The sequence below is a fragment of the Dendrobium catenatum genome, unplaced genomic scaffold (genome assembly GCF_001605985.2).
Source record: "Dendrobium catenatum unplaced genomic scaffold, ASM160598v2 fragScaff_scaffold_72, whole genome shotgun sequence".
Lineage (NCBI taxonomy): Eukaryota > Viridiplantae > Streptophyta > Magnoliopsida > Asparagales > Orchidaceae > Dendrobium > Dendrobium catenatum.
Window position 1 is genome coordinate 3,101,352 of NW_021318534.1, and position 18,996 is coordinate 3,120,347.

An 18,996-nucleotide genomic window follows, 5' to 3' on the forward strand; every position below is an offset into this window, starting at 1 on the left:
CTTCTGTACAAGAGGAGGGGCGCCGATTTACGTAGGGAAACTCACCTACGAAAAACGGCGGAATGCCTCCACTGCCAGAAAGCCAAAAGAAGAAAAAAGGAGAAGAAATTCTAATTTCTATACAAGAGGAGGGCACTGAATTGAGTAGGGAAATTCACCTACTCAAAAACGGCGGAAAGCCTCAACTGTTAGAAAGAAAGAAGCAGAAAATGAGAATGTGCAAATCTCCCCTTGGCCCTAGGGGTATTTATAGCATTTTTGGAGGAAGAGAGAGGTATCTAGAAGTTTCTGAACTTTCAAATTTTTCTAATTTTTTTTTTGAAATTTTCTGGACTTTTCAGAATTTTTTGAGAATTTTTATGGGCCCCAAAAAAAAATATCACTAACCGCCAGCCTAACCGCACGCCGGTTCAAGCGGCACTTTCGCCGGTGCCGCCGGCGGCAAGCAGCGGCCAATAGGCTGGCCGGCTGGTTTGGTCGTCCACCCATGTCCGGGCCCGATTTTTGGCCCGGACGGTCCAAATCATACATTTTTGGGGGTCCTTAGATATGTTTTTTGACATTCCGGACTCAATTTTGACACTTTTAGAGCTCAACGAGGCCTCTATGAGCAAGTTTGTGCAATTGTTCAACTTTTGGAACGCAATTTTTTACGATTCAGCCAATGTAAAATTTTGGAACAACTATTTTCGAACTTCTAGAGCTTCGACATCTGAAAATAAAAGGGTAACTGATACATCATCATAAAATTAGCTTGATCGGGCATGAATCTCGAGGCAAAAGTCAAGTTGGAAACTTTAAATATTAAATCCGGGATCACTATATCTCTGATTTCAGCAAACTTACAGTCGAACTGATTGTCTCAGAAATACGAACTCAATGACATCAAATTCAACTCAATCCGAGCCCAAATGGGTCCAAATTAAGGACCCGAAGCATCGTTAGAAAGTTCGTACCACAATTTGAGTTACCAAAAGGTCTCCGAATTTGACGAGCTTATAGTCAAATCGGGCGGCTCGACGAGTCGAATCAAACAACCCCAAGATCACTAAATTTAGACGTCATTAAGACCTTCAAATGCCTAATGAATGGTCCACAATTGAAGGATTCAATATCAACTGTTCATTCAAACCACTCCATATTTTCCCTTGATCTCTCATCTATTTATGGGTCATGCCACTCTAGAAAATCTATAAATAGACCCCTCATTTCTCTTGAGAGAGGGGGGAAGCATGAGAAAGAAGAAGGAGGAGAAGAAGAAGAGAAAAAATAGGAGGGAAGAGACTCCTCCTCGACCACCACCGGAGTTTCGCCCAAACTCCAAATGACGCCGGAATTCGGCGTGACTTCCATGGGATGCCAAAATTCTGCCTAACTTCCACCATTTGCTAAAATTCTGCCCAAGTAACGACAGAGTCCCCCCTGATGCCAAAACTCCACCAAAGTGATACCATAGTTCTCCTCGGCCACCAACAAACGTCGAACTTCTACCCGACGCCAGACCTTCACTAATCGCCAAGTTTCTACCCGACGCCGGACTTCTACCGGTTATCGGACTTCGCTGGACATCTATGTGAAGATAGATTCTTTCCATTATTGGACTTCTACCTAACACCATCCTTCTGACCTTCGTCGTCAGACAACAGTTCTTCTGACCTTCGTTTCCAGCCGACTACGGTTCTCCTGACTTACGTCGCCCGCTGACTACAGTCTTTCCGACATCTATCGCTCGTCGACTACGGTCCTCCTAACTTATGTCATCCGCAGACTACAGTCTTTCTGACCTCCGTCACTAGACTATGGTTCTCCCGACCAAACAAACACATGAATAGTGATTCTTTGTATTCACATCATGTAATATACTCTATAAAATGTACATCAAGCTAAGGCCTTCTCCCAATGAAGGGCCTCATTTGTAATCAACTGCAATACTAGTGGATTCATTCAAACTGGGCTAGGCCCCATGGTTTTTCCCCCTTTTCATGGGTTTTCCACCGAAAAATATTGGTGTCTCCTATGAATGCTACACACTCTCTTATCTAATTGCGTGCTGAATTTTTGTACAATGCTAAGACATTAAACTTTATATTTCTCTACTACCGCGAATACTCCTGGATGCAACAATTCTAATATGAATGATAATATTCTTATCTTCGTGTAGATATTGAGAATTAAATAATTTAATTTTACATAATATTGATCCAAATTCATTTAGTAAATATAGACATTATAGTTAAATCCTGAAAGGAAACAATTGCATTTTACTTTTTAACATTGATTTACCCCTTCAAAACCAAATCTCAGGATTTAGGTCAGATTTCAAGTGGATTTGAGCTAAATCCAACCAAACAGTAAAAAATACAAAAATATAGTTCTCTAAAAAGCATTATTTATACAAAAGTGGCACATACAAACACCAGCCAAAAAAAAATGTTGTCGTTTTGAAATTGAAAAGGAGAAATTAAGCCCTCTCAAATGAGGCCTAAGTTATTGTTCGATAACTTAATTAATATAATTTAAAATATTAATAATTAAGTGAAACAAATTAAATAATATTTTAAATAATTAATAAAATTATTAATAAAATACTAAGTAAATAATTAATAGTATAATTAGTGTATAAATTAATTATCTAATTTAACTTAATAAAATAGTTAGTAATATTATTAGTAATTATAAATTAATATAATTATCTTATACATTATTAAACATATAATTAATAATATAAATAATAGTTAAATAATTAATGAGCAGTAGAATTCTTAAATGATTAATGAGATAATTAATAATAAAATTTATAATTAAACTAATGAAATAATAATTAAATTATTAATTAAATAATTAGTAGGAATATTATTTAAATAATTAATTATTTCAAAATAATTAGTAGGAGTAAATTTAATTTCAAATAGAAATAATTACTATATAGCATTATAAATAACATTTAAATAATTAATTAGCATTAGAATATTTAAATCATTAATGAAATAATTAACAATATAATAAATATTTAAACTAATTAATAAATTCTTTAAAATTAATTAAATCATTAGTAGGAATATTAGTTAAATAATTAGTTATTTAAAAAATTAATTAAATAATAAGATAATTATTAAGTTAGTTAGATACAAAATCCTTATTAAATTATCACCAAAACAAATAATTTAATAAATTATACTATAATTAGTTATTAAATTTTTTAAAATTAAGCTAATTTTTAATTAAATTATTTATTATTATAATTACTATTAAAATTAATAAGTAACTCATACTTAAAATGTAATTAAATTTATAAAACATTAAACTTAATTTCTAAATGAACCAAATGCCTTTTTTTTTATAACTAAAATTTCATTAAAGACACAAAAAACAGTACAAGATACAAAAATCAAAGAAGCAACACGACAAGAAAGCAAAATCAAATATAAGGTATGAGGGCTCAGTTAAAGGCCGAAACTTCCCAGCTTCCCTAAAGTCAAGCTTAGACCATCCAATTTGATGAAGAAACACGCGAAGCAGCCAATCCAAGCCATCATCAAAGGTTGCCACGAGCCAGCCGAAGGGGAAGCGAGCCCCAGCCACATCATAGCCTGGCCAAATGAGAAACAATCGGAGAGCTCCAAAATTATGCAACAATATCAAGCAATAACAAATAAAGGCAACCACCTGCAACCAATAACCATCCAGTCCAACCACAACACAAACCCAAAAAAGGGCAACCAGAAGGAAACCAACACGAAAACCACAGCCATTAACGACCACGTCTGCCCCTACCACGAGCCTTACCACGAGAGACAACAGAAACAACCGGTGAATCACGCAACAAAGCAAAAGAATTTCCAGGATCATCAGCCTCACTAGATGCTTTCTCATTTTTAAACCCTAATTATCCCCCTCATGATAAACCAAGGCTTGAGGGCTAATTAAGTTAACCGGCACATAAACAAAATCATTATGAACTAAACCAGCATTACTATTAGGGGAAGATAAGGTAGGGGCATCGCATGAATCCCCACACACAATCCCACCAAAATTAACAACTGCAGGAGCCGACCCTTTCAAGCATTCATGAACCACATGAGGCAAAGGATTACCAGGATGGACACACGGGGCTAGAGCACCTGAATTTAAACCACAGCCAGCTCTATGACAAGCCTGAGGGAAAAAATTAGAATTTAAAGCCCCAGCCCGAGCCACCTCAGAAACTTGCAAAGAAAACCACATGCCTTAAATCCTTGATTAAGTTGCCAAATAGTTTCATAGGATTTATTAACAATATTTAATTTTTCAAGATTTAACATACTCAAGATTTATTAAATCCTGGATTTATAGGATTTATTAAATACTACTAAAGTTTAGAGAAAGATATAGATAGGTCCAAAAAATCATAAATAGATAAATATTAGAAAATGTCTTTTAGATGTAAATGATAATTTAATTCTTAATAGGATATAATTGAGAAAAAAAGATTTATGTAGCCGATCTCAAGTAATGTGATAAAGGCTTGATGTTGTTATCAAGGGAGAAACCACGTGCATCTCAGAATTTAATTTTGCTTTATAGGAGGGCAGTTTCAAAAATTTTTCCACCACCTCTCTCCCCTCCAAGTCCAGCTCAACGAAAACGCCCTTCTCCTTAGCTCAAACTCAATAAGTTTTAAGACTATCGTATGGGATATTTACTTTGTTCTTTGATGTTTGTTCTATTTTATTTCTTTTTTCCCCATCTTTTTGTTGAATTGGTGATCAAATGTTGATCTTTGAGTGCAAATTGTTCTTCCCCTTTTTATTAATAAAAATACAGTTTTGACTTTTTCTTATAATTAGTTCAAGTTCTTTCATTTATAATTACCTTATAAATTTAATCAACATTGGTTGCAAAAATTTTTAAAATTTTGTGATCAAATAACAATAACGACATTGATCCACTTCAAAGCAAATGATGATAAATGTCAAAATTTATCAATTTTTCTTCCCCTATTCACCTTCATTAGTAGTAATAGTGAACATATGAGGAGATGTGGAACAAAAATAATATATCCGTATAGTAGAAGAGAATAATAATTCAGATAATGCATCAATATTTTTAAAATAAACATCCATAATGAAGGCTTGAATTCATTTAATAAATATACAAAGAAATCCCCCCACCTCTAACTGCTATTATTGTTGTATGGTTGTTCTTTTAAATCAAAATTTTATATAAATATTAAAATTCAAAATAAAAATCTAATTTAAATTTTATTTTCATTAATATTTCAACATTTTAATATGTAAAATGTAAAAGCATGAATTTGATAGTTTATTTATAGTTAGATATTATATAATATAAATAAAAGGATCTGCAACGCTTCAGTTGGAAAATATTAATTCTCCAATATCATAAATATTAGTCTTATATTTTGTGATTTATTTATTATTATTTTCAAAATGAATAAATATGAATGATTTCAAAGCTCAAATATTTGAGTTAAAATGTTTATTTTTAAGGTAATTTTTATTTTACTTTAATAATAAATAATCATTCTCAACAAGATAATTCAACAATATCAAAATTATATATAAGATCGAGTCTAAATGAAACTAAATAAAAATATTATCTAAGGCATCATTTGGAAAAACTTTCTTACTGTTTTTTAAAATAGCTTTGTAGTATAAAATTTTGAATTTGAAACTTTTTGTACTAAAAAGCTACTTTATAAATCAATAAAAAAGTTATCACAAACAAAGCCTAAATGAGCCTAAATATGATACTTAAAAGCATAATTGAAAATTATTTGATATCTTTAAGGGGTCAAATTGCCTTCGAACTTTGTACAGTTAAAATTATCCAATTTTTTAAGTTACCCATCAACCAATGCACAAAGCATGCAAAATGATTGAAGTTTGATGTTCACCAGCTAGTAATGTTCAACCTTACTAATTACTAAGTTCATTGATTGTTGACCATTGCTCGATTATTGACATTCTCTATCAATCATTTTGCATATTATTTCTTATAGAACACAAAATATTATCATACTTCCTGTGTTAGATCAAAAAACTTATCTGATTAAATGAATAGCAAGCTAACCACCCTTTAACAACAACCCAACTATCTCCCTCATTTTAATTTGCATATATATTTCTTTCTCTTTCAATCATCTTGGTATTCTTTCCTCAACTAAGGTTTCTTACATTATTTTCTCGTTTCCCAAACACTCAAATAAACTTTTAGGTCTAGAATTTGATGGAGCATGGATGACATTTTCTTCCCCGTCTCCTTCTTATCTCCGATCATATGGGCATAGTAAAACTTAAACTTCCTTACAGGTGATCATAAAAATAGACTTGAGTGAAAGTTTCAATGTGCTTAAAAGATGTGCTAAATCTCAAATATATCACTTATTTTAAACTTTATCATAGTAAACTCTGAGGCCTAAAAAGATGTGGAATGAGGTTTTGCATATTCTTGCACACAATCTCTCCCTCTTCATTAGTTGTCAAGATTAGCACTGAAAGGGGAGGTAAGCCCATTGGTTTTTAATCAAATTAGTTGGCTAAATTGAGCATGCCAATAAAATTGGGCTAACCAAGTTGAATATTTCAATCTCTTAAGTTGGCAAGGGTAAACATACTGGGCTGGTCTAGTCAAGAGTACTATAATTTTAATTTTTTACATAATAATCATTCATGCATTTTATAATCTTATTTAACTTCAATAACAAAATTTTTCAAATTTTCATACTTTTATTTCCTTGAATGATAGAATTCTATTTTTATATTTATAACAAGATTTTTACATCATTATGCATCAAATTCAAACTCAAGTCTATAACCTCAATTTATTCATTTTAAATAAGAAAAATATTAAAACACAATGGATGAGTTTTTTTTTTTTTATCTTGAATTGCCATCAGTACATTAGTTCAAGATGCGTTAAGAGGTGTATATTCTTCTTCTTTCAAAACTTCTATCATTGCAATAGAGATTCTTCCCTTATTTCTTTTGCTGCGAGAATGTGTTATTCATTGTAAGAGCATTTTTTTTCTTTTTGAAAGGTTACTCAAATTGCTTCATATAAGCATTGATGGCTTCGTCTACTGATATTTGTGCCTCTATATAATGGGTCAGGTTAGCATACGAATGAATTGTGTCTCACATAAGCGATGGACAAAAAGGCGTAGGACAGAGGCCTCCAAGGAAAACTCCTCTCAATAATTCAAGATATACTCCTGAAGTTTGCCGAGCCTCAGTGAAAAATTATTGGAAATACTCCCTAAGTGATTCTCTTTTATTGAGAATCCCAAAGAGATAAGAAGAATCCTTAATAATTTTCTAATAGATGACAAATTGTTCAACAAATACTTTGGCCAATTTGACAAAGGTGAAGATTATTCTAGCTGGAAGTAAATAGAATCACATTCATATTTATCCTTTGAGGGTGGTATGAAAAACTTAATATAAGAGCACATCTGAGGCTCGTTTTATATACACGATGGTCCTACAGTAATCGATATGATCGTATGGGTCAGATGTCCCATTATAGGAATCGATGCTCGGTAGTTTGAATCATACTAGAATTGGGTGTTGAAAGATGGCTTCGGTCCGGGATGATGACTCTTGGAAGTCTCACTGATGATGAGATTATCGTATACCTCCTACGAGGAATTCTTCTCAGACTAATCTTTGTAATTCATGATGTAGGGCGTTACAAGAAAACCCAATAATGTGCTATCGAGCTAAGTCCTCAGGGATGTCCAGAAGAATGTAAGGTTGGCAACCTGCTCGTGAAGGATGAGTAGAGCTTATTGTGTCAGCAAGCTCACTATCTTGATGTGTAGGATGATACATCCTTGGAAGAGAGAGTGGAATCTCTACATGAATATGTTCAGGTTAAACATCTTCGATCTCTAGTGGATCTTGTGGGAGAAGAATCTCTTCATGTAGTTCTAATTCTAGTCATCCAGTCTCTCGTAGGAGTTGAAGGTTCTCATTATAAGATTCCACCATCTTCATGATGCAGTCTTCTAGGGAAGGTCCTAAAGTTCCTTCTCCAGTAGTATTTTTCTCCAGGATAAAAAAGAGGCAAATACTTAGAGTCCATGATTTATAAACTGATTCCTGGATTGGTGTAAGTTAGAGAGGGAAGCTCCCAAAATGTGATTATTATTCTTGTTGGCCATTAAAGTGGTGCGTATGATAGTGGGATTGAGTTCCCATAGATGGCACCAAACTATTATGGGCTAGAATATACGCGGTGATAAAGTGATAATATTATGTCTTAGCATTATATAGATATCTAGCTCACATATAGAGAATACAAATTTTTTTTTACATGAAAATGCTAGAAAGTGGAAAAACCACGAGGGCTTGGCCTAGCCTAAAATGATTCCACTAGTGTTTGGGTAGATTACAGTGAGCTGGCTCATCCCTAAGGGCAATAAGATTACAAATGCCAATCGTAAGGTTAAAATCTAGTGATAAATAGGGATAATAGTCCAGTGCCACTTGGTGGTATGTTAGAAGTATGGCATAACTTGAAAATTCAGTTGTTAATTGGCAGTCTGGCAAAACTCTAGGGTCACTTAGTGGTCTGATGAAACTCTAGGAGTTAGGTAGTGGTCCGGTAGAACTCTGGGCCTCAGGTTGTGGTCTGGTAGAACTCCGAGCATCAGGTGGTGGTGCAATAGAACTCCAATGTCAGGTGGTGATCTAGCAGAACTCTTACATCAAGTGGTGGTCTGACAGAACTCTGAGAGTCAGGTGGTGATCCGAAAAAACTCTGGGCCTCAGATGGTGATCTAACAAGAGTCTTGTGTGGACCTTCGAAAGAGCACCGTACAATTGGGCCAATTGGAAGGAATAGATTGGATCGTGCATATGACTAACAATTGAGGATAACGGCTATCACCAGCGCATCCCGATGGGTAGTAATATATACGACCTGATCACAGTCACGGGTTTGTTATAGGCCAGATAAGACAATTTTAATTAAAGTTTAAATATTAATGAATTAGGATTCATTTTAGTTAATTTAGTTTGTTGACCCTTTTTAAAAGCTTAGGGTAGTGATATTTGAAGTTTAAATTGTAATAGTCAAATTTGAAAAGTCCCGGGTCCTCCTAGGTACTAGGCTGAGGGGGTCCAAAAGGTCACTACAGAAAAAAAAGCTAGGTTTGGGGTTCCTAACACTTTAGGTAAAACTAGAGCTTAATTTGAGTAGTTAGATGGGTAGTATGCTAGATTTGGAGTTTCCTAGGCAAAGTTATGAATTTTCTAGTCTCGGACCCTGGACTATAGGCTAGGGTTGACAAAAAAGTTTAACTTCTAATTTAAGTTGGTTTCTGGAATTCTAATATTTTTAATAAATACTAGGCCCTAATAGGAGTCTAATGCAAGTGAGTTTGCCTAATTTTAAATTTTCTACAATTAGTTTCAGATTTATAAAGTTTGGGTATTTATGGGAATTATCTAGATTATCAACTTAAGGGCTGATTTTATGATTTTGATCCAAATCAGCTCCAAAATGATTGGAATCACCTCCAAAGGTCATAAATGACATAAGGAAGAGTTCCCAAGTGTTTGGGGAAAATTTGGGATTTTTGATATTTTTTAATGATTTATTATAAGATAAAAGGCAGTTTCCACCTAAGGTTAAATTAAGGGTCAACCTAAAGTCAAACTAAGGAGCCCTATTTATCTAAGGTTGGGGATAATATTTTGGCAATTTCAGGTATGGTAGGTAATTTTCTGAGTTGAAATGTATTTATTGAAATTTTTAGAAGGCTGCCGGTCCCTATTTAACAAATAAATTAGGGTTGGTTAATTAAGGGGTCTAAATGCTCCTAAAAATTCCTAGAAATTCTGAAACATTTATGATATCACTAAGTTTAATTGTTGAAGTTTTCATATCAATCAGTAATCTACCCTAGCTCTTATAATTTTTTTAAGTTCGTTAGAGAGGTCCTTAATTGTTGTCCTTAGGGTGTCACTATGTTGTAGGAGTTTGAAGTGACGTTTTTACTAACCCTTGGGTAACAATGCATGGGAATACACAAATAAAATAAAGAAGTCATGTCCTTAGATTTAGGAGAACCTAAACTAAGTGGTGGTGCATCCCACACATGCAAGCTACGATACAAGAAAAGTAAATACATCTAATGAAGGGATTAGTGAATGATTGAGACTCAATCACCCACTAATCCACTCCCCCATGATTGCTCTCCACACATACAATCCATGTTTAAAATTTCATGCACAGTGGGTCTCCCAAAATTAAGATTTAACATATATAGATAATTTTGCAAATACTTAAAATAATTATAAATATATAATTTTTGGAAAATAATCTAATTGAAAATAGATCAATTCATATCTATATAAATATAGGGGAGACCCACTGACCACCCAAATAAGGTTTCAAAATAATTTGAAAATAATTTTTAATTTGAAAATAATTATATTATTAATTACCTAAATAATATTAAAATACTAAAAATAATAATTAATCTAAGATGGAAATCTATCCGTATAGCAGGAATCAACCCCTAGAAATAATTTTAAAATAAAGTTTGCAATTTTCTAAGGAGAATGAGGTATGGCATGCCAAAATCCGATTTAAATTAAATTAGTTATGATTTTTTGAAGTTTTGCACAATAAAAGCCATTTTTTAAAATAATAGCAGGGGAGCTCTCGTTGAACCTAGACCCCAATAAGTGATTATTGTTGGATAACTTAATTAATATAATTTAAAAATATTTTTTTAACTTTTTTAAATACATTTCAAAATATATATATTATTTTTACTTGAAATTAATTTTAAATAATAGAGGATGAAAATACGATCGAAACGGTATATTGTATGAATTTTTCGGATCAAAAATGGATTTTTGGCCATTTTTTTGAAGAAAATAAGGTTAAAAAAATAATTTTAAATCAAAACGGCGATGGCAGGCCACGTGTCCGACTCGATTTTGCTCCCAAAATGCAGGCAATCATTGGCGGCGGCATGATGATTGCGCTGCCAACCAATGATTGCGGTAATCATACCGCAATCATGGCCGAGACCAGTATTCCACGTCGGCCTGATCCAGAGCCGTTGGATCGTCCGCTATATAAACGGATGATCCTGATCTCATCATACCGAAAGTTCGTCCGTCAGATCAATCCTGCTGACGGATAGATCCGCAGAAAGGCTTGATCGGAACCGTTGATCTTGAGATCAACGATCCGAAAGATGGACCGGTCTAACGCATGCAAAACTGAAACCCTAATCTCGTTTATGGCTTTGTTCTCGCAAAATACAAAATGAAATCAGATGAAATTTTAAACATATGATCTATACATGAACAAATCGTGGGGTATAATTTTCATAGACTAATATTCATCCTATGAAAAGTTAAATAACTCTAAGTGTTCTAGCTAGGATTTGAGATATACCTCAATCCACACGGTGGATTCAGTAGATCTTGGGTTCTCTAAGCTTGTAGACTGTCCACGAATAAGTTCCTGGTTGACCTCGAGCCCTGATTCACCTTGGATCGTCGGTAAATCAACTCAGGTTCGACGTGGGGGAAGGAAGAGGAATCTCTCTAGAGCTCTCACACAAAATTTCTAGCGTTGAGGTGGTCTAGAGAGGGAGTATGAGTGAAAAGTCCTTAAATTGACCTAATTTCCACTATTTAAAGCCCCTAAACCTAAGGTGGACGGTTGGGATGAGATCAAGGGCCAAATATGAGGGAAAATAGGTTCAATTGGCCGTGGATTGCAATTTAAAATCAATGGAATTTAATTAATGCATTAATGAGTCATAAATTTGATTAAAAAAATTAATTTGACCTATTAAAGACTTGATTTGACCAAGTCAGAGTTTGACTTGGTCAAACCAGTCGAGTAGGTCAAGGAATTGAGGGTCTTGAGCCAAGCAAGGGTTTGAAACACTTAGAATTTGATTTAGGTTCAAAAGGGTCTAATGGATCAATTGGGTCAAACCATGTTGACTTGGTCAACTGGGTTGACCCATGGTATAAGTCTGGGTCAATGGGCTGTATCTAACCTACTGAGTTCAGTGGAGGGGAGAAATGGGCTCAAGGAGACCTAAAATTAATTTTAGATCCATTAGAAGGAGTCAAGGTCAATTTGGGTAAACCCTGGTTGACCTGGTCAACCAGGTTGACCCAAGACCTGGGTCTAGGCTCAACAGACTCAGTTTGACCCAAGAAATTGATTGGGATAGGTCTTGAATCTTGGCTTGGTCAAATTGACCAAGTCAAACTCTTTGATAAAATCAAGGTCAACAAACGGACCCCCAACATGAGCGATGAACGACTAGTGAATCGCTCGTGTTGGCATTGACCAACTATGCCAAAGAGAGTATAGTGAAAAACACAAGTAAAAGGGTGACAAAAGGGTGGAAGAAAGAAGGAAAATTTTCTCTTGGCCTTACCCTATAGCGAGGGCAGAGCCTAGGAGAGAGTGTAAAGTAGCAGTGCACAAGTAAGGTATCACCAAAATGGTGAACTTGTAGTGGGGCCTTCTCTTGGCCTTACCCTTTGACAAGGGTAGAGCCAAGGAGAGAACCAAAGTAAATATCACAACAATGGTGAAAAGCAGGTAAAGGGTTCTCCCCTAGCCTTACCCTATAGCGAGGGCAGAGCTAAAGAGAGAATTGAGGGTAAAAGTCACCACGAGGGTGAAAAAGTAAGGGGGGTTCTCCCCTAGCCTTACCCTGTAGTAGGGGCAAAGCCAAGGGAAGAACCTAAAAGTGAGGTAGTAAAAGTAGACCGACTATCTGCCTGACCGTATCAAAATAGCATAATAGAAGGTGAAGGGGGTCCCATCTCCTCCCAACTCCAAATAATTTTTTTACTAATCAATGGGAGCTCAAAGAAAAATTTTGGAGAGTTTAAAAGTATATGGTTGGTTGTTGAGGGAGTTAGGATTGAACAAATCATTGAAGAGAGGTTTTTTGGAATGTTATTGCCACATCAGTAACCCATATGGACTGAGTTTGGCATGACTTATGGGGAGAATGTTTTATAGTGGATGCAAACCTTTAGTTAGGTTCAAATTGGGCTAGGTTGCTCAAGGGTACAAAGATAAGAGTTTTGGAGAGCTTGGTTCAACCCATACATTTAAATTAGATTAAACTGTGGGTTCAAACTCTCGAGAAGTGTGTATGGGATTAATACACACCACTTAGAGTAAATTTTAGAATTTATTTTGACAAGGGTAATGATTTAGATCAAGAAAACTCCATTTTTAGCATTTAGTTCAACCCCATTGTCCAAACCATATGGGCCGAGGGCTATAAAATTTTTAATAGACTCATGTTGACCTTATGAATAATCCTCATTAGTTTGATTCAATGATGTGGTTAAACTTTAGAGTTTTAAAATTTTAAAGTATATATAACATATTTTTTTGAACCATGGTTGACTTGGTCAACTAGGTTTGACAAAGGGGGTTCAAAGGTGGGTCAAACTTATTCTAAATGATATTTTGGACATGTGGAACTGGTCGCAAGGCCTTGTGGGGTCATTTAGTTAAAAATACATGTTTAATGGATAAAAGGGCACTTTGGTCAACCTAGGTTGACTTGGTCAACCAAGTTTGGCAAGGGATGGAACTTGGTTCAATACATTCTAAATATTGTTTAGGGTTTGTTGGAGGTGGTTCCAAGGTTTATTTGTGTCTCCATGCATGTTATATAATTTAAAGGACAAAAGGGTAATTGGTTGAAATAGGTTGACTTGGTCAAGAAGGGTTGGCCAGGGTTTGGGATTTGATTTAATGCACTCCAAATTATATTTTGGATATGTTTGGAGAAGGTTACATGGATTGTTTTGACTTTCTCATGTTGAGGTTTATGGAAAATTTAGTTTTACTGGTTTAGGGTTTTAGGATTTTATAGTCAACCATGGTCAACCATGGCCAACCAAGGTCAACCAAGGTTCAATACTAATTTAATACATCATGCTAGTGATGATGATCATGATCAATTAGTTTGAAGAGGCCTCCAAGGTCAAAATCATAAGATAAATATTTGAAGGTTTTGTAGCTTATGAAAATATTTGAGTTTTAGGATTTAGGGATCTTAAAATGCCTTCAAACTGATGTGGTTGACCCTAGGGACCTATCTAATCAATATACAAGTGATAGATCAAGAATCCAATGTTATTTGGCTAGTTTGTAGTGCAATGAAGATTTCTTCAAAATATGTTATGGACCAAGGGATTTTAGGTTTGGTTTTGACATTGGATTTTGGAGTTTTGAATTTATCAATGGATTTAATCATTGGATTGGATTTAAATTTTCTTTAGATAATGATATAGGAGGATTTAGGATTTCGAATTCTAAAATCATTGACAATCATGGATGATCATTAGTTATTGAATATGTAATCAGCTAACAACCACTAGAGATTGTCAATTGATGGATTTAGAGCTTGATATTGATTTAGGTTTTGAATTGATGAATGGAGGTCAATGATTGCAGGGAATTTATCTTTGCAATAATCATACCACTATCAATTAAGGGTGATTATGAAGTGGTAGATGAGATGATCTAATGATATTTAAGGGTGATTATTAAGTAATGGTATTAAGGATCAATGATGAAATCACCTATGCCAAAACATAGTGATGAATGAGATTTATATTTTAAAATATATTTTAATGATTTAGGTTTAAATATTGGTGCTTGAAATGGAGAGATTTAACCTCATTCAAAAATGGGGTCAACAAATGGACCTCCAATAGGTGTGATGAACTTAAAAAGTATATCACACATCTCGGCATAGACCGAAGTGATTAACTGAATCCAAAAGATTATTTGATGTATCTATTTAAATTTAAATAGATTTATACTTGACTAGGATAGCATTGTTGCAAATCTATATCCAAGTACTTTGATTTTGATGATAACAAATATTCTTGTTTTTCTACTACTGATACTATTGCATATATATTTTTATTTACTCTGCCTAATAACCTTTTAGATCCATAAGATCACTTGCAATATAAATCAGCTCAATATCAGGTAAAATAGGGTTGAGTATGTCTGTAACATCTATTTTCAATGTATCTTTTACCATTTTTTAAGTCAAATATACTATGATGTATTCCAAGTTATGTAACCTTGCACACATACACTCAGGGTGAGAAATTTATTGAGTTTTATACTTCTTCGGTACTTGATCATATCGTATAAGATGATCCTAAATCATCCTAAATGATCAGTTTAAAATAAAAATCCTAATTAGGGCATCCCTGATAATTAAGTTTGCTTAACTAATTATCCTGGACAATTTATATCGTACAGGATGATCAATATAAATCACAGTTTAGGTAATGATTTTCTTTTTCAAATTTTGTGCTAATCGTAAAGGATGATGTACATCATCCTGGATGATCCAGAATAATCATGCCTAAATTAATCCTTTGATTAAGAGATAATTATGGTAATTATTAATTCGATACAATCGTACAGGATGATCGGTGGTGATCATCCTGGATGATAGCGAAGCTATTGGGATGATAAGGGATCACCACCTATTGTCCCAGATGAATGCCATAATTTTTGAACTAATCATCCTAGATTATTTCCCTTAACATCCGAGATGACAAGGAACTATGTTGGATGATCATGGATCGTTGTTCATCATACTGGATGATGTTCAGAAGATTTAAACTAATTGTCCAGGATGATTCTCAAATCGTCCACGATGATATTCCTATTCTTACTGAACTAATCATCCAAGGCATTACTGTTCGTCCAGGTCTAATTGACTATTTTGTACTAATCATACAGGATTATCTATTAATCATCCTAAATGATCAATTGCGCAGAATTGAAAATTAGGGCTTCTTTTGGAGGCTCCCTATTTAAACACTTTCATTATCTCTTTAAAATATCTTTTGCTGAAGTCCTAACCTAAGGGAACTTAGCGAAGGAGAAGGAGAGCTTGGGAGAGAGAGGGAGAATCTTCTGAGAGGCATTTGTGAGGGGAATCACAAAATTTGCTCAAAGCAAGGAGTCGTTCGTCTTCTTCAAGCTTCGTCCTTACTTCCTTGGTGGCTCTAAGGAGACAATCATCAGCATCAAATCAGGTTCTATGCTTACTCTAGGAGAGAGTAAAAGGGTTTTAGGTTCTCTGCTTCACTAGGAGGGTGAAAAAGGATTCAAGATTCTCTAACTTCACTAGGAGGGTGAAAAAGGATTCAAGATTTTTTGCCTCACCGGGACGGTGGAAAGATTTTGTAAATGCTTCTCTGTCTTACTATGAGAGCAAAAGGAGAGTCATAGAAGGTTTAGTGCAATACTTGAAGAGGGTGTCTCCAAGGTGTGGACATAGGTCAAGTTAATCGAACCACTATAAATCTTGTGTTCTTTCTTATTACTTTTTTGCATTTTAATTTCTGTACTTTAATATTTTGTGGTTGATTGTATGCTTAAAATCTCTAATTTGTTTTGTTAATCTCTTTCACATCAAGGGTTGATCTTGTTTGTTTTAAAATATTCAAAAAGGTTTAAAGAAAAGATTTTTCTTTTTGTTTAAGAAATTTTAAAACTACCAATTCACCCCCCCCTCCCCCCCCCCCCTATTTGTTAGCCTCACGCTAGTTCATCAGAGCTTAACAATTCTATTGGACTTTCAAGCATCTCTTGGACAAGTGGTTGAAAATATGAATAGGATAGTAGCTCCCAAATATATGGATTTGTTAAGACTTAAAAGTCTTGTTTCCAGTCTAAGAGAAGAAATGAAAATATAAGGGGAATCAAGCCTATATCAATAAATTATATGGCACTTTTAAAGAATGGAAAAATTTATACCTAAACATGGATGATTTGGATTTAAGATTTATTTAGGATGGTTCCATGAGGGGCTTGCTCCATCACTAACGAATGATCGAATGAAAAGGAAGCCTTTATTATGGACTTACACCCAAACATAGAGGATCAAATTTATATTTAAACTAGGAAGGTGACATGAGGGGCTTGCTCCACCAATAGCATATGATCTTGAGGAAAGGAAGCCTTTATCATCAGAGGACCATATTTAGATTTAAACTAGGATGGTGCAATAAGGTGCTTGCTCCACAACTAGTAGATGACCATATGAAAAGGAAGCCTTTACCACGGACCTATAACCAGTCATAGAAGATCAAATTTAGATTTAAACTAAGATGGTGCCATGAGGGGCTATCTCCAACACTAGCAGATGATTACGAGGAAAGGAAGCCTTTATCATAAACTTATACCCATCCTTAGAGTAGCAAATTTAGATTTAAACTAGGTGCCACGAGGGGCTTGCTCCATAACTAGCAGATGATCATATGAAAAGAAAGCCTTTATCATAGGCTTATATCCAATTATAAAAGATTGAATTTAGATTTAAACTAGGATGGTGCCATAAGGGGATTGCTCTACCACTAATGGATAATCATGAGGAAAGGATGACTTTATCACTGATTTATAACCAACCTTAAAGGACTGGATGATCATATGTAAAGAGTATCACATATTTATTCCCAACCATATAAGATCATATTCAGATTTAAATTAAGATGGTGCCACGATGGGCTTGCTCCACCACTAGCAAGTTTTAATGAATCATATAGGATGCTATGCAAATGGACTTATACTAAATTGCTGATTTAGATGAAGATGGAAGAGCAAACGAGAGGCACCTCCTGAATAAGAGAATTTAAATGATTAAACCACCATAACATTAAAAGAAAGGATACAGTAGAGGACTTTATACCATTTATTTAAGAATATAATTTAATATTTGGGGAATTTAAAACTTATAAGATTTAATATTTACTTTTTGACCCAGTCTTATCTATTAGAACCAGTTTGTTTCAAATAAATTTAATATATTCAAGTAATACACAAAAATAATGACAAAAAATATTTTATTTATTATAATATTTCTCCTCTAACACTATCCACCATAATAATGTTTGAGATATCATCTATTTATAGGTAACATTGGATGATCTCCTTTACAATCAAGCAACTTATAAGATACATCTTGATATGCCTTCTTTATCATGAATGAACCTTCCTAAGCTAGCTAAAATTTACCACCTATCTTTTGATGAGCTAAAATGGGTCTTTGTAAAACCAAAACTAAGTCTAATACTTGGAAAGTTCTTAGGTGAACTAGTTTATCGTGTGCTCGAATCATTTTTGCTTTATATATCTCATATATTTTTTAAAAGAAATGCACTAGGCAAAATTTTATTCATAATCCAAAAAACAACCTAAAAAACTATGTATATGTTTGTACATGCTATGTACAAGCATTATACACACTATGTATAAGTTTATACTGAAAGTTCATTAGGGATGTTAAGCCCTTAGGAACTAGTATAAGGCTAATTAAGACAGAGGTGAATTAGTATTTTAAAAAATCTTTCTCAATAAAAAAGCCAAACCAAAATCCACCACAAAGAAAACACAATACGGAAATTAAATGCAGAAATAATAAAGGAAAGAATACACCAGATTTATAGTTGTTCGGTCAAACTTGATCTAAGTCCACTCCTCAGAGGCACCCTCCAAATATTACACTAAACTCAGTGTCTCTTCTTTACCCCCACAGCTAGGCGGAGAAGCCCTTACAAAATCACTTCCACCTTCCCCAGTGCGGCGGCCAGTTTACAGAGGATTTCCTTTCCTTGTTACTCCTTTTCTCTGTTTCATTGTTTTCTTACAGGTTCCGGGAAATAAAACTTAAAAGCTTCCTTGGTGAAGGTGATCATAGAAATAGACTTGAGTGAAACATCCAATGTGCACTAGAATGATGTATTTCATCTAAATTTAGCCAAAATATTACGGTGGATGAAAATACCCAATTTCTTTCGAAGAAGGTGAATATATATATATATATATATATATATATATATATACTACTACTAAACCGGTGAATAAAATAGATTGTCGGGTAAAGCAGAGCAAATATGGTGGAAATCGGAATAAAAACCCAAAGAAAATTCACCTGGTTCG